The following is a 12,626-nucleotide window of genomic DNA, read 5'->3' as shown; positions in this document are numbered from 1 at the left end:
GCGCAGCGAAATTGTAACAGCATGCCGCCACAGACGGAAACACCTCCTAGGTAACACATGAGCCAATCACCACGCCCCTACGCCAGCCTGTACCCACCCACTCTGTGCCCTATATAAACCATGGTATGTGAATGCTCCCATTAAAATCTCCTGATGATTGAGGGTACCCCCCCTCATGAAACAGGCCTGTAGAGATGAAATAGTCTTGTGATTTTTTCCCACACATACATATATTGCGCTCTACTACGGTATCGAGCACTATTTTTTGGATAACCTTATTAAGACATATATATATATATATATATATATATATATATATATATATATATATATATATATATATATATATATATATATATATATACACACACACATAATATACACATGATGTATAAAACATAGTGGACACAAGGGTAGATCTTGCTTTGGTTTTTTGGCTGAGACCAGGGATCTTGGGCTCGAAAAGGTTGGTGACCACTGGTCTAAAGTAACTATATTCTTATCTGAGTACAATTGTTGGCTTTTCTACCCACCTCTGTACGTGACACGGTGACACACATACAAACGTGGGATGAAATAAGATCTGAGTCATCGTTTCTGCAGTCTGACAGCATGAGACAGGATCGGATCAAGTCGGCAAACGTGTATTTTTAGGACGCTGTCGTAAGGAATTACAAAACTGAAACTAGTCAGAGGCGTTTCATGTGCTAAGCTATGGTTTAATCTTCACTTTGGAGGCTTTGGGCCACTAAGTGACCTCAGACAGCAAATGGTCCTTCACACGGGTAGAGACAGCACCAATAATAAAGGTCAGGAGGCAAATACAGAGAAAATAGGCAAGGATTTGGAGAGTATGTGTTGGGAGAACTGCGATGAGGTGGCGACTTGTCCAGGGTGTACCCCACCTTCCGCCCGAATGCAGCTGAGATAGGCTCCAGCGACCCCCCGTGATCCCGAAAGGGACAAACGGTAGGAAATGGATGGATGGAGGGTGTTGGGAGAACAAAAAAAGTGTTGGGAGAGCAACGTGATTGTTCTGTTTTTTATATTAGCAGCAGTTAACATTGCCTGAGCAGTTAATAACTAAATACAAATAAATGATAAAATAGTAAATGAATAATGGAATTTTTTAAAATAAATAATTACAATAATTGCAAATAAATAAATTTGCTTTTTAAATTTGACCTTTTCTACTACAAAGGGGCCAAGGGCTCACTCCAATATTAACACTGAATTAGTAATCTTACAGTTTACATCTAAGGCTGCAACAATTAATCGACACTGTCGACAAATGTCAACAATAAAATTTGCCGTGACGTCATCACTGGTGTTTTTCCGGCCGGAAACGGGTCTGTTGCGCCCCTTGCAAAAACATCGCCAGTATGAGAACATTTCCTCCTATTCTTGTTAAAAACATGACTACCTTGCTCATTTTGCAAAGCGAACCTTGTTTTTTTAATGACAGTACATCTGCGATACACAAGCATTTAAAGCCAAAGGGAAGATACGGATTCAACCTCGGTAAGAGTGTTAGCTTGTACCTTGCTAGCTAGCGAACAAGTGTGAGACGAAGTTTTGTGAAAAATAACTTTAACAAATCTAACTGTTACAAATATGCGCCACACTGTGAACCCACACCAAACAAGAATGACACCGTAACACAACATAAACACAACAGAACAAATACCCAGAACCCCTTGCAGCACTAACTCTTCCGGGACGCTGCAATATACACCCCCCGCTACTCCCTAACCCCCCCAACCCCGCCCACCTCAACCTCCTCATGCTCTCTCAGGGAGAGCATGTCCCAAATTCCAAGCTGCTGTTTTAAGGCATGTTAAAAAAAATAATGCACTTTGTAATTTCAATAATAAATATGGCAGTGTCATAACTTGAGTTGATTTATTTTGGAAAACCTTGTTACATTGTTTAATGCATCCAGCGGGGCATCACAACAAAATTAGGCATAATAATTTCACGACTGTATATATCGATATCGGTTGATATCGAAATCGGTAATTAAGAGTTGGACAATGTCGGAATATCGGATATCGGCAAAAAAGCCATTATTTGACATCTCTAATTTTCCCACAGCTTGTTCAAACCAAGACAAAATGGAGTGCAATCAGCAAGAGGAAGGCCAAAAACAGTGTGACAGACGTCCCCATTTAGCTTCATTGCCCTCCCCCTACACTAAAACACGAGGCATGCGATCACGCACATACAATAAAAGTCATTAAAATTATGTGAAATGAGGCAAACATCAAGCGAGAGTTATAAAAAAAAAGAATAATTGGCGTTAGATCAGGTCATTCTGCGAGAATGGACATGAGGGACAGTCAAGAGCGTGCTGCCCATCCTTGTTGCTGTGCTTGTTTTTTAGCAGGAAGTTAGCCATGCATGCAAGGCCAGTCTGCTGTAATTTAAAGGTTGACTTGTTTAATAAGCTGCCATTAAATTTGTGCGTGCTGCTCGCACCCACTGACTCACATCAAGGACGCCACAAAGTACTTTGACAAAAAAGTACATAAATCAAGAGGGTATCAGCAGCTCCAGTGGCGCAATCGGTTAGCGCGCGGTACTTATAAGACAGTAACCTGCAGAGTGATGCCGAGGTTGTGAGTTCAAGCCTCACCTGGAGCACTAAATCTTTAACGAGATGTTTGTCAAATGACCTTTGGAAACGTTTGATGACCACATTGCACCATCCTATTTTCCATGTAAAGTTCATATGGTGTACAAAAAGTCTGCTAAAATCAAACTGTTAATTTTATTGAATGACATTAAAACATTTCATCCAAAAGTATACATCACTTCATCAATGACCTGAGAGTGGTACTTCAATCAACAGGTGTGGTTTCGCTTGAAAAAACCTGATGCCAATATTCAAGTAACCTAATAAATCACAGGAGTCAATCTCAAGGCCCGGGAGGCAAATATGGCCTGCCACAAGAGTTTGATTGATTGATTGAAACTTTTATTAGTAGATTGCACAGTACAGTACATATTCCGTACAATTGACCACTAAATGGTAACACCCGAATACGTTTTTCAACTTGTTTAAGTCGGGGTCCACGTAAATCAATTCATGGTAGAGAGGCCCGCCACTTTATCGATATGGTCTGCCACATTATTTAATGTGGCCCGCCAAATTATTTATGTGGCTTGCAACATTTTTTTATGTGACTTGCCATTTGATTTAAGAGGCCTGCCACTTCGTCTACAGTATGTGGTCTGCCACATCATTTTAGGTGGCCCACTCAGTCATTTTATGTGGTCCGCCACATTATTTTATGAGGCCCACCCAAATCATTCACACTGTTTGAACAGTAACACTGTGTTTGAATATAGGAAATAAAACACTGTACTTTTATCAAGGGATTGTTTTGATGTACCACTGGATGGAGCCCGCATACTACTAGTGGTACACGTACCATAGTTTGAGAATCACTGATCCGCCAAATCATTTTATGTGTTCCGTCAATTTAATTATGTGGTCCACCACATTATTTTGAGTGGCCAGCCATGTCATCTACGTGGTCCGCTGCATCATTTGGTGTGGTTTACCACATCATTTTATGTGGTCCGCCAAATCATTTTATGAGGTCCGTCACATCATTTCATGTGGTCCGTCAATATCCATACTTGCCAACCCTCACGGATTTTCCGGGAGACTCCCGAAATTCAGCGCCTCTCCCGAAAACCTCCCGGGACAAATTTTCTCCCGAAAATCTCCCTAAATTCAGGCGGAGCTGGAGGCCACGCCCCCTCCAGCTCCATGCGGACCTGAGTGACGTGTTGACAGCCTGTTCACACGTCCACTTTCCCACAACATAAACAGCTAATGATCGAGGGCGAGTTCTTGGTTTCTTATGTGGGTTTATTGTTAGGCAGTTTCAGCTCCCAGCGCGGTAACAACACACAACAACAGCAGTCAAGTGAAGTGAAGTGAAGTGAATTATATTTATATAGCGCTTTTTCTCAAGTGACTCAAAGCGCTTTACATTGTGAAACCCAAGACTCCCCTGAAGAGCAGGGAAACCAGACATTTGTTTTCTTTTTTATGAATTAAGTAACGTTTATGACAACCTTTTTCCAAAACACAATATAGAATGTTAGATATGACAGGATAATGCATGCGTTTATCTTCTTTTTTTTTTCAAAATGCTTACAAAAAAGTGGGGCCCCAACAATTTACTGTGGGACCCCATTTTTATGACTTGATGGGGTCTCAGGGACCCCATTTTGAAAATTCCTAGCGCTGATCAACAGATTGTATTATTCTCCAGTGCATCAACAGTACTGAAATGAAGGCTAAAAGGGAATTAATTGGAGCTTTAAAAAAAAAAAAAAAAAGTCAAGTATTCGTCTACCGTAAAGCAGTTTGTCTGCCGTAAACAGCAATGTTGTGACACTTTTAAACAGGACAATACTGCCATCTACTGTACATGCATATGTGACCCACCCATAATGTGTCACATTTTTGTGTTGATTTATTTATTTTATTTTGTGGTTTGAATTCGTTTTTGGAGCTGTCATTACACATTTATCAGTATTCACATTGGTCAGTAGGGGGCAGTAGGGCATTTCTTCCCAATTGAATGCTATCACCTGCAGACCGGAAGTGTCTTGTCATTCTGATGAGTGCGACCAGTCTGTGAACAATTGAAACGTCCTGTGTGCTTTTTCCTCCTGTATAACAGGTTAGTTTTGGTGAATCAACTCACTGAATAATATCCATGTGATCTTTATAAGTTTAAGTACACATTCTGATGGTGGAGCCTAACTCTAAAGTGTTTGTGAGTTGTAGTTTGTATTTGTGAATGAATCCAGTGCACAGCTGCAGTAATCAATACAAAAAGGCGACGTGAGTGTGCAATGTTTATATAGGAACTTCTGATCCTAATTCAGACTCCCAAAATAGAGCACCCGTTTTCTTATTGATTTTATAATGTATATTTGTATAATGTGTGTGTTCTGAAATAGTGACAGAGAATAGAACAAGGATGGACAATTCAACCCTTAACTCAACAATGAGTAGATGAGTGTTATGTGTGTGTATATGTGTAAATAAATGAACACTGAAATTCAAGTATTTCTTTTATTTATTTATATATATAGCTAGAATGTATTAAAAGTCAAGTATTTCTTATATATATATATATATATATCTTAACCACGCCCCCAACCACGCCCCCCGCCACACCCCCACCCATGCCCCCCTCCCCCACCCCCCACCTCCCGAAATCGGAGGTCTCAAGGTTGGCAAGTATGGTCAATATCATTTAAAGTGGCCTGTGAAAAAGCTGGGAATATTAAAACACTTTCTTGATAATTTCATTTTTTTTTTCAATTGGGACCTGTCACGACGAGGGGGTTTTCGCAGCTTACTGCGAGGATTGTTCTCCCAAGACGCAAACTGACTTTCCCGGACAACGGTAGCAGATAGGAACATATTTATTCTCCAAAACTCAAAAGGGTACAAAAAACAACAGAAAACAACCCGAAGGCGAGCGTGCCTAACGCACGCGAAAATCTAAGGCAAAAAAAAACATAGGACATGAAACATGAAAGTCGCTAACTGTGGCATAAATAAACAAAACTTACTTGGCAAGGTACGAACAGCATGAACAAAGTAATCGCATGACACAAGCATGAAAAGAGCATGACAAGAGCAATGTCGCCAGACCGACTAACTGGCAACGACAGGCTTAAATAATAGTCTCTCTTGATTAGAGACAGGTGTGACCCGAACGAAAGAGACAGGTGAAAATCATAAGTCGTCATGGAAACTAAAACAAACAAGGGAGCGCAAACAGGAACTAAAAGAGTCTAAAAACTAACAAAAAAATAACAAAAACATAATCCAGACCACAGACTATGACAGGACCTAAAAATATACTGCATGCAATTGCATATGTTCTACACTTTAATATCATCTGGTCATGCAACAAGATGTTCAAACCATTTTATCAAAAAAATAAATACTAAAATATCAATGGTCCCCTTGAGCAAGTTATCAATCAATCTTAAAGTAAAAAAATATTATAATAGAAAACAGTTGCCTATGCAAATTGTGCAACATAAATATTCTATGTTTATATTCATATATAGTCACCGTTACATGCAGCCCTCTGATGGCAGCCATGATTGCTGCACGGCCCCCTTATTAAATAAATCAACACAGAACATGTCTTTGAACCAATCTTTGTGCATCAGCAAATTCATATGTACCCATATATTATTGCAGTTATTTTTCTATGTGTACTGTAAATGTATATTACATGTGTGGATAATAACTGAGCCAGTTACTCACAGTGGCAACGTCTGATGGGAGAAACGTCACCAATGACAACAATACGTGGACAGTGGATACTAGCATTTTTGTATACTATGGTTGTACGGTATACCAGTACTAATAAAATACTGCGGTATGAATGAATTAAAAAAGGTACTATACAGTCTCTTAAAAAAACTGTACTTTTTTTCATGTGCCAAACGCTAACAGCAAGCTAGTGTTCCCCAATGTAAACAAATGGGGTGGAGCTATACAAATATTGACTGTAATGATACCAAGTACAAGAACCGTATTTAGTCAATACTCCAATGATGATTACATCGATATTTTTTATTATCACAAAATCTTTTGTCATTTTTATTGTTTATAAACTCAGGAAATATGTATATAGGAGGAATTTATGATTATGACCAACGTATTACCTTATAGCTACTTGGTATTGGATCCATACCCAATGTATCCAAACAACAGAAGAGTTGTGCTTATTGTGCGTATAACATTTTAACAGGAGTGTGAATAGAACATATTATAGCAGAAACTAACAGTAAATGAACTAATAGATTAATCATACAGCCAACCATTTATATTCTACTGCTTATCGCTCACAATTTAGACAAAATAATAGAAAGGGAAATGACACAATATGTTACTGCATACATCAGCAGCCAAATTAGGAGCCTTTGTAACCCATTTGCTTACTTCCTACTAAAAGAGAAGTTGTCTACTTTGTTCATTATAATATTTAATGCTGAAATTATTTGATTGCAATAAGAAACATATGTTTAATGTGTCATAAGTAGGGATGTCCGATAATATCGGACTGCCGATATTATTGGCCGATAAATGCTTTCAAATGTAATATCGGAAATAATCGGTATCGGTTTCAAAAAGTAAAATGTATGACTTTTTAAAACGCCGCTGTGCACACAGACGTAGGAGGAAGTACAGAGCGCCAATTAACCTTAAAGGCACTTCCTTTGCGTGCCAGCCCAGTCACATAATATCTACGGCTTACCACACACACACAAGTGGATGCAATGCATACTTGGTCAACAGCCATACAGGTCACACTGAGGGTGGCCGTATAAACAACTTTAACACTGTTACAAATGTGCACCACACTGTGAACCCACGCCAAACAAGAATGACAAACACATTTCGGGAGAACATTCGCACCGTAACACAACATAAACACAACAGAACAAATACCCAGAATCCCTTGCAGCACTAACTCTTCCGGGGTGCTACAATATACACCCCCGCTACAGTACGTAAGCAAACATGATTGTATTTTTTTATGACAAAAATTTTTTTTTTTTTAAATACCAACCTCAGCCCCCAGTCCGTGGGACAAATTTTCAAGCGTTGACCGGTCCGCAGTTACAAAAAGGTTGGGGACCACTGTGTTAGATTATAACCGGAAAAAAAAAGTTTTTCGGTCCACTTTATTTAGAAAAATATCGAAAAATATCAAAATACATTTTGGTGACGGTACCAGGACAACCCTAGTGTATGCTATAGTATCTTCAGAGTTCTCTCCCTCTTGACTTGAATGCCCAAAAATCAGATGATCAATAGCAAAGCCTGCATTGTAGCAATATGACAACTGAGCCATATACCACCATAAAAATAATGCATTGTGTACTTTGTGCTGTCCTCTCTTCAAGGTAATGAACTAAGTGCCCCTTGGCCATCTTTATACGCTGCAACAGTCACTGTAGTGTGCATCTAATCAATGAACGAGCACCTTTTCCTCCACCGTCTTCCTGCCTCATTCCCTCTGCCTCTGGACGATGACTCAGAGACGATGCACACATCAACAACTCGCCTCATTTTCCCTTTTTTATAATGGAACACCAGAAGAGGAGATGCAGGCCGTGCGTAACGGCAGAGGGGGCAGAGCGACGGGAGGCTGGGGAAAAGACATTAGCATTAAAATAGCAAACGAGCGGCGGCGTGCAAACGAAGCGCGATAGCGCAAGTGAGTCATTTGTGGCCGAAAAGTGTGTTGATTGAAAGTGAGGGACAATGCTGTGATTCACCATGGCTCCTTCTGATGGGACTCCATCAGCCAAGACAACCTCTTCCCCCTCTTTTGACTCATTCTTTTTGCAGCTCGCTACTTCTGCGTGTACAGTACAGTACATGTGTGTTTAGCTGGTGGGTAGTAAAGCACCAATCAACATCCCACACACCATCCCCATGACAACACTGATGACTGCTTTTTTGCTTCTACACCTGAACTGCGGCACACAAAAGAGGAAGATGCAACCCTCCTGTGTAGCCGGCGCTATTATTTTACTTACAAACACTCCACATGATGGCGCTGTTATTGAACCTTAACATTTGACCCCCATACTGTACATCTGATTGACTTGATATTTGGCACAAAGATCAACAAAACAAAACCAACTGTAACTTTAGAGCGTTTTTTTTTAGCCAAATCTACCTAGCCCAGGGGTCGGCAACCTTTACCACTCAAAGAGCCATTTTGACCAGTTTCACAAATTAAAGAAAACAATGGGAGCCACAAAAATCTTTAGAAATTTAAAATGAAATAACACTGCATATAAAGTTGGGTTTTTTTTTGCTTTGTGCTATGTATAAACCAAGGGTCTCAGACATGCGGCCCACACCTTAATATGTAAATTGAACGTTAGCGCGGCCCGCAAGTTTTATATGACTGGTGCTTGACAGCGTCTTACTTACCAACCCTCCCGATTTTTCCGGCAGACTTCGATTATCAGGGTAACTATTTACTCAAACGTGCCGTGAAGGTACAGCATTTAGCGCCCACTACAGCTAGCGTGCCTGTCCAGCCACACAATGTATGAGTCTTCTGCTTGCTCACGTTAGAGACAGCAAGGCATACTTGGTCAACAACCACACAGGTTACACTGACGGTGGCGGTATAAATAACTTTAACACTCTTACTAATAATACGCCACACTGTGAACCCACACCAAACAAGAATGGCAAAAACATTTCGGGAGAACATCTGCACCGTAACACAACATAAACACAACAGAACAAATACCCAGAATCCCATGCAGCCCTAACTCTTCCGGGCTACATTATAGACCCCCCGCTACCAAACCCCGCCCACCTCAACCGACGCACAGGGGGGGTGTTGATGTGTGAGGGAGCAGGGTTGGGGTGGGGGCGGGGTTTGGTGGTAGCAGGGATGTATAATGTAGCCTGGAAGAGTCAGGGCTGCATGGTATTCTGGGTATTTGTTCTGTTGTGTTTATGTTGTGTTAAGGTGCAGATGTTCTCCCGAAATGTGTTTGTCATTCTTGTTTGGTTTTGGTTCAAAGTGTGGCGCATTATTAGTAAGAGTGTTAAAGTTGTTTTATATGGCCACCGTCAGTGTAACCTGTGTGGCTGTTGAGCAAGTATGCCTTGCTGTCACTTATGTGAGTAAGCAGAAGATGCATATGACAAAAGGCTGGGCTGGCACGCTGTTTGTACAGATTGTAAAGGTTGCTAAATGCTGTACCATCATGGCACGTCCTCAATATTATTGCAAGGGTGAAAATCTGAGAATATTAATCCCGGGTGGTTTCTGCGAGAGGCACTGAATTCCGCAAGTCTCCCGGCAAAATAGGGGGGGTCGGCAAGAATGCAGCTGAGCCGCATCAGAGTGATCAAAGAGCCGCATGCGGCTCCGGAGCCGCGGGTTGCCGACCCCTGACCTAGCCTTACTCATTTAGGGGACTGACAAGCACATGTGTGTAATTGTCCGTGATTCGTTGAACATTTGTCTAATGATTATACAACATTAAAGGGATATCTGTGTTACTTTGTTGACCTGAAGAGGATCCCTCTTCCATGTGCAGCTATGGCATACTTGCCAACCTTGAGACCTCCGAATTTGGGAGATGGGGGCAGGTGGTGGAGGTGGTGGGCGTGGTTGGGGGATTGGGGTTGAGGTGCAGGCAGCATACCCCTTCCCCTTCGAGCTGTCCTGGATGAAATACAATTATTTTTTCCAATCATTTTGGAACTTGCAAGCGCATTTCTTCTTCTTACTCGTCGTCGCCATGTCTCTTCTTCGTTCTTTTGCTTCGTCTCCTTCTTTTGTGTGTGCAGTTGTGCACTGAGCTCCAAAAGCCGTAGATGTTATTGTAGCGTCCCGGAAGAGTTAGTGCTGCAAGGGGTTCTGGGTATTTGTTCTGTTGTGTTTATTGTGTTACGGTGCGGATGTTCTCCCGAAAAGTGTTTGTCATTCTTGTTTGGTGTGGGTTGACAGTAGAGCTGGGCGATATATCGATATACTCTATATATCGCGGGTTTGCCTCTGTGCGATATAGAAAATGATTATATCGTGATATCGTGATATTGGAGTATAGTTGTCACGCAGTTGCTTTTAGCTGCGGGCATTACACTACAGGCTCTTCTCACTCTTTCTAGTCTCCTTCTCACAGAGGCATAAAACAAGCGCACCTTCTTACAAACGTCACATACTGTCGCGCGTGTAAAGTCACACGCCCTCACCCAGCAGAGAGGTAGCAGCATGCTAACATTAGCTGAGGCAGGTGGTACAAGCAGAGCGGTGCGAGTGACAATACAAGAGAAGGTGCGAAACTCAACACAAATGGAGGAAGAACAATTAATGCCCAAAAAAAACAGCACGGGGTCCATCATCTGGCGGTAGTTTGGCTTCAAGCGGGAAGATATTCAGCAGACAACAGTAATATGCAAAGTATGCAGCAGAAGCGTTGCTACAAAAGGTAGCAGCCAACGCAATTGCGCACTGCTCAAGCGTCCTCTGCGCACAGCAAATATATGCTGCGCACCAAATCAAACCCATCTGAATTCTAAACAAAATAAACACATTTATTGTGTGTAATTTTGCAATGTAACTCTGAGTGACAGTGACAACAAGCAACCCTAACGGTGTTCGTCAACACCGTTCAATTATTGTAACGTCTATGGAGATGCTTCGAGGACAGGAATTATATCGATCACTTTATTGAGCAAAACTGTTTATATTCGGCCATAACCACACCAAAAACATGAGTAAAAAACTTCTATCTCGAAAAACTAGTCATTTTCTGCCGTACAAACCAGGCCAAAACCAATTTGTCATCTGTCACCAATACGCATAGCACTAAGCCACTGGTGCGTTTATGGCCACACAAAAAGTCGGACAACTCAAACACCACACAAAGTTACACTATGACTCCTCAGTCATACGTGTGCTTATTCTACTGTCATTTATTATTAATCATGGAATACTGTTACTAGAGAAAGTTACAGGAATGCACACTTCATCCTATGCTTACATTTCATTGTGCAACATGAGGATGTTTAAGGGCAACTAAATGTGATCTCTGAAAGGGGTACAAATGATTTCCAAAGCAGGACCCCCACCCAGACATATTGTACAATACTAATCCATAGCTTATGAAAAACAAGATTTCTTTTATTGTCATTACAAGTGGGCCAAATCACTAATATTACTAAATAATCTCATGAAAATGACTCCTCTCATTTGAGTGTTATTATAAAATATTGCTTTGAGACAGGTGTGCTGCTGGTATTGCCACGTGTGATGTTGCTCACATGTGCTCCACTGAATGCTCAGGGAGTTTTTGTGTTTGCTCAGACACACGAACAATTAGAGGGAACATTGGTAGCAGCACTACTAATTTGTTCTTTCATTTAAAAAGTCACCCGCGAGAGAATGAAGAGTGCTTGAAACTCCGCAGTTAACATCTCTGGCCGGTGCCACACCCAAAAAAATGCCGAAACAACCTGCACTGACAAATGAGCCTGACGTCTTCCATTTACAGATCAACACCATATGAAAAACATAGTCACAAACACAAGGAGATAACGTTCGCAGTAACTTATTACATAGCGAAGGACATGGCCCCATAAACATCATCTATGCAACATTTTGACCAGAGAACCACCATTACATGTTATGTAGACCACAAGGAAGTGATTTACATTTAGAAAAATAATAATAATATGACTCCTTTAATGCGCCCTATTATATGCATCAAGTGTTCATTCAAGGCTAAGGCAAAATATCGAGATATACATCGTATATCGCGATAAGGCCTAAAAATATTGAGATATTAATAAAAGCCAATATCGCTCAGCCCAAGTTGACAGTGTGGCACATATTAGTAACAGTGTTAAAGTTGTTTATACGGCCACCGTCAGTGTGACCTGTATGGCTCTTGATCGAGTATGCCTTGCAATCATGTGTGGGTGTGTGTGCTTGAAATTAACGTTATCATTCAATGTTTATCAATGTTTATTTATATAGCCCTAAATCACAAGTGTCTCAAAGGGCTGCACAAGCCACAACGAC

At 41.0% G+C, this 12,626-nt stretch overlaps 1 protein-coding gene and 1 non-coding gene across 4 annotated transcripts in view; one reads left to right on the top strand and one right to left on the bottom strand.

Moving 5' to 3' along the window:
* Positions 1–12,626, bottom strand: part of znf385c (zinc finger protein 385C) — a 409,652-nt gene that overhangs the window by 339,867 nt on the left and 57,159 nt on the right. The gene's annotated exons all lie outside the window — the stretch shown is intronic.
* trnai-uau (transfer RNA isoleucine (anticodon UAU)) lies at positions 2,550–2,643 on the top strand. The gene is made up of 2 exons: positions 2,550–2,587; positions 2,608–2,643. It is a non-coding gene; the product is annotated as a tRNA-Ile (tRNA).

The sequence above is a fragment of the Nerophis lumbriciformis genome, linkage group LG24 (assembly GCF_033978685.3).
Source record: "Nerophis lumbriciformis linkage group LG24, RoL_Nlum_v2.1, whole genome shotgun sequence".
Lineage (NCBI taxonomy): Eukaryota > Metazoa > Chordata > Actinopteri > Syngnathiformes > Syngnathidae > Nerophis > Nerophis lumbriciformis.
Note: the sequence above shows the minus strand (reverse complement) of the source record. Positions and strands in the feature narration are given on the sequence as shown.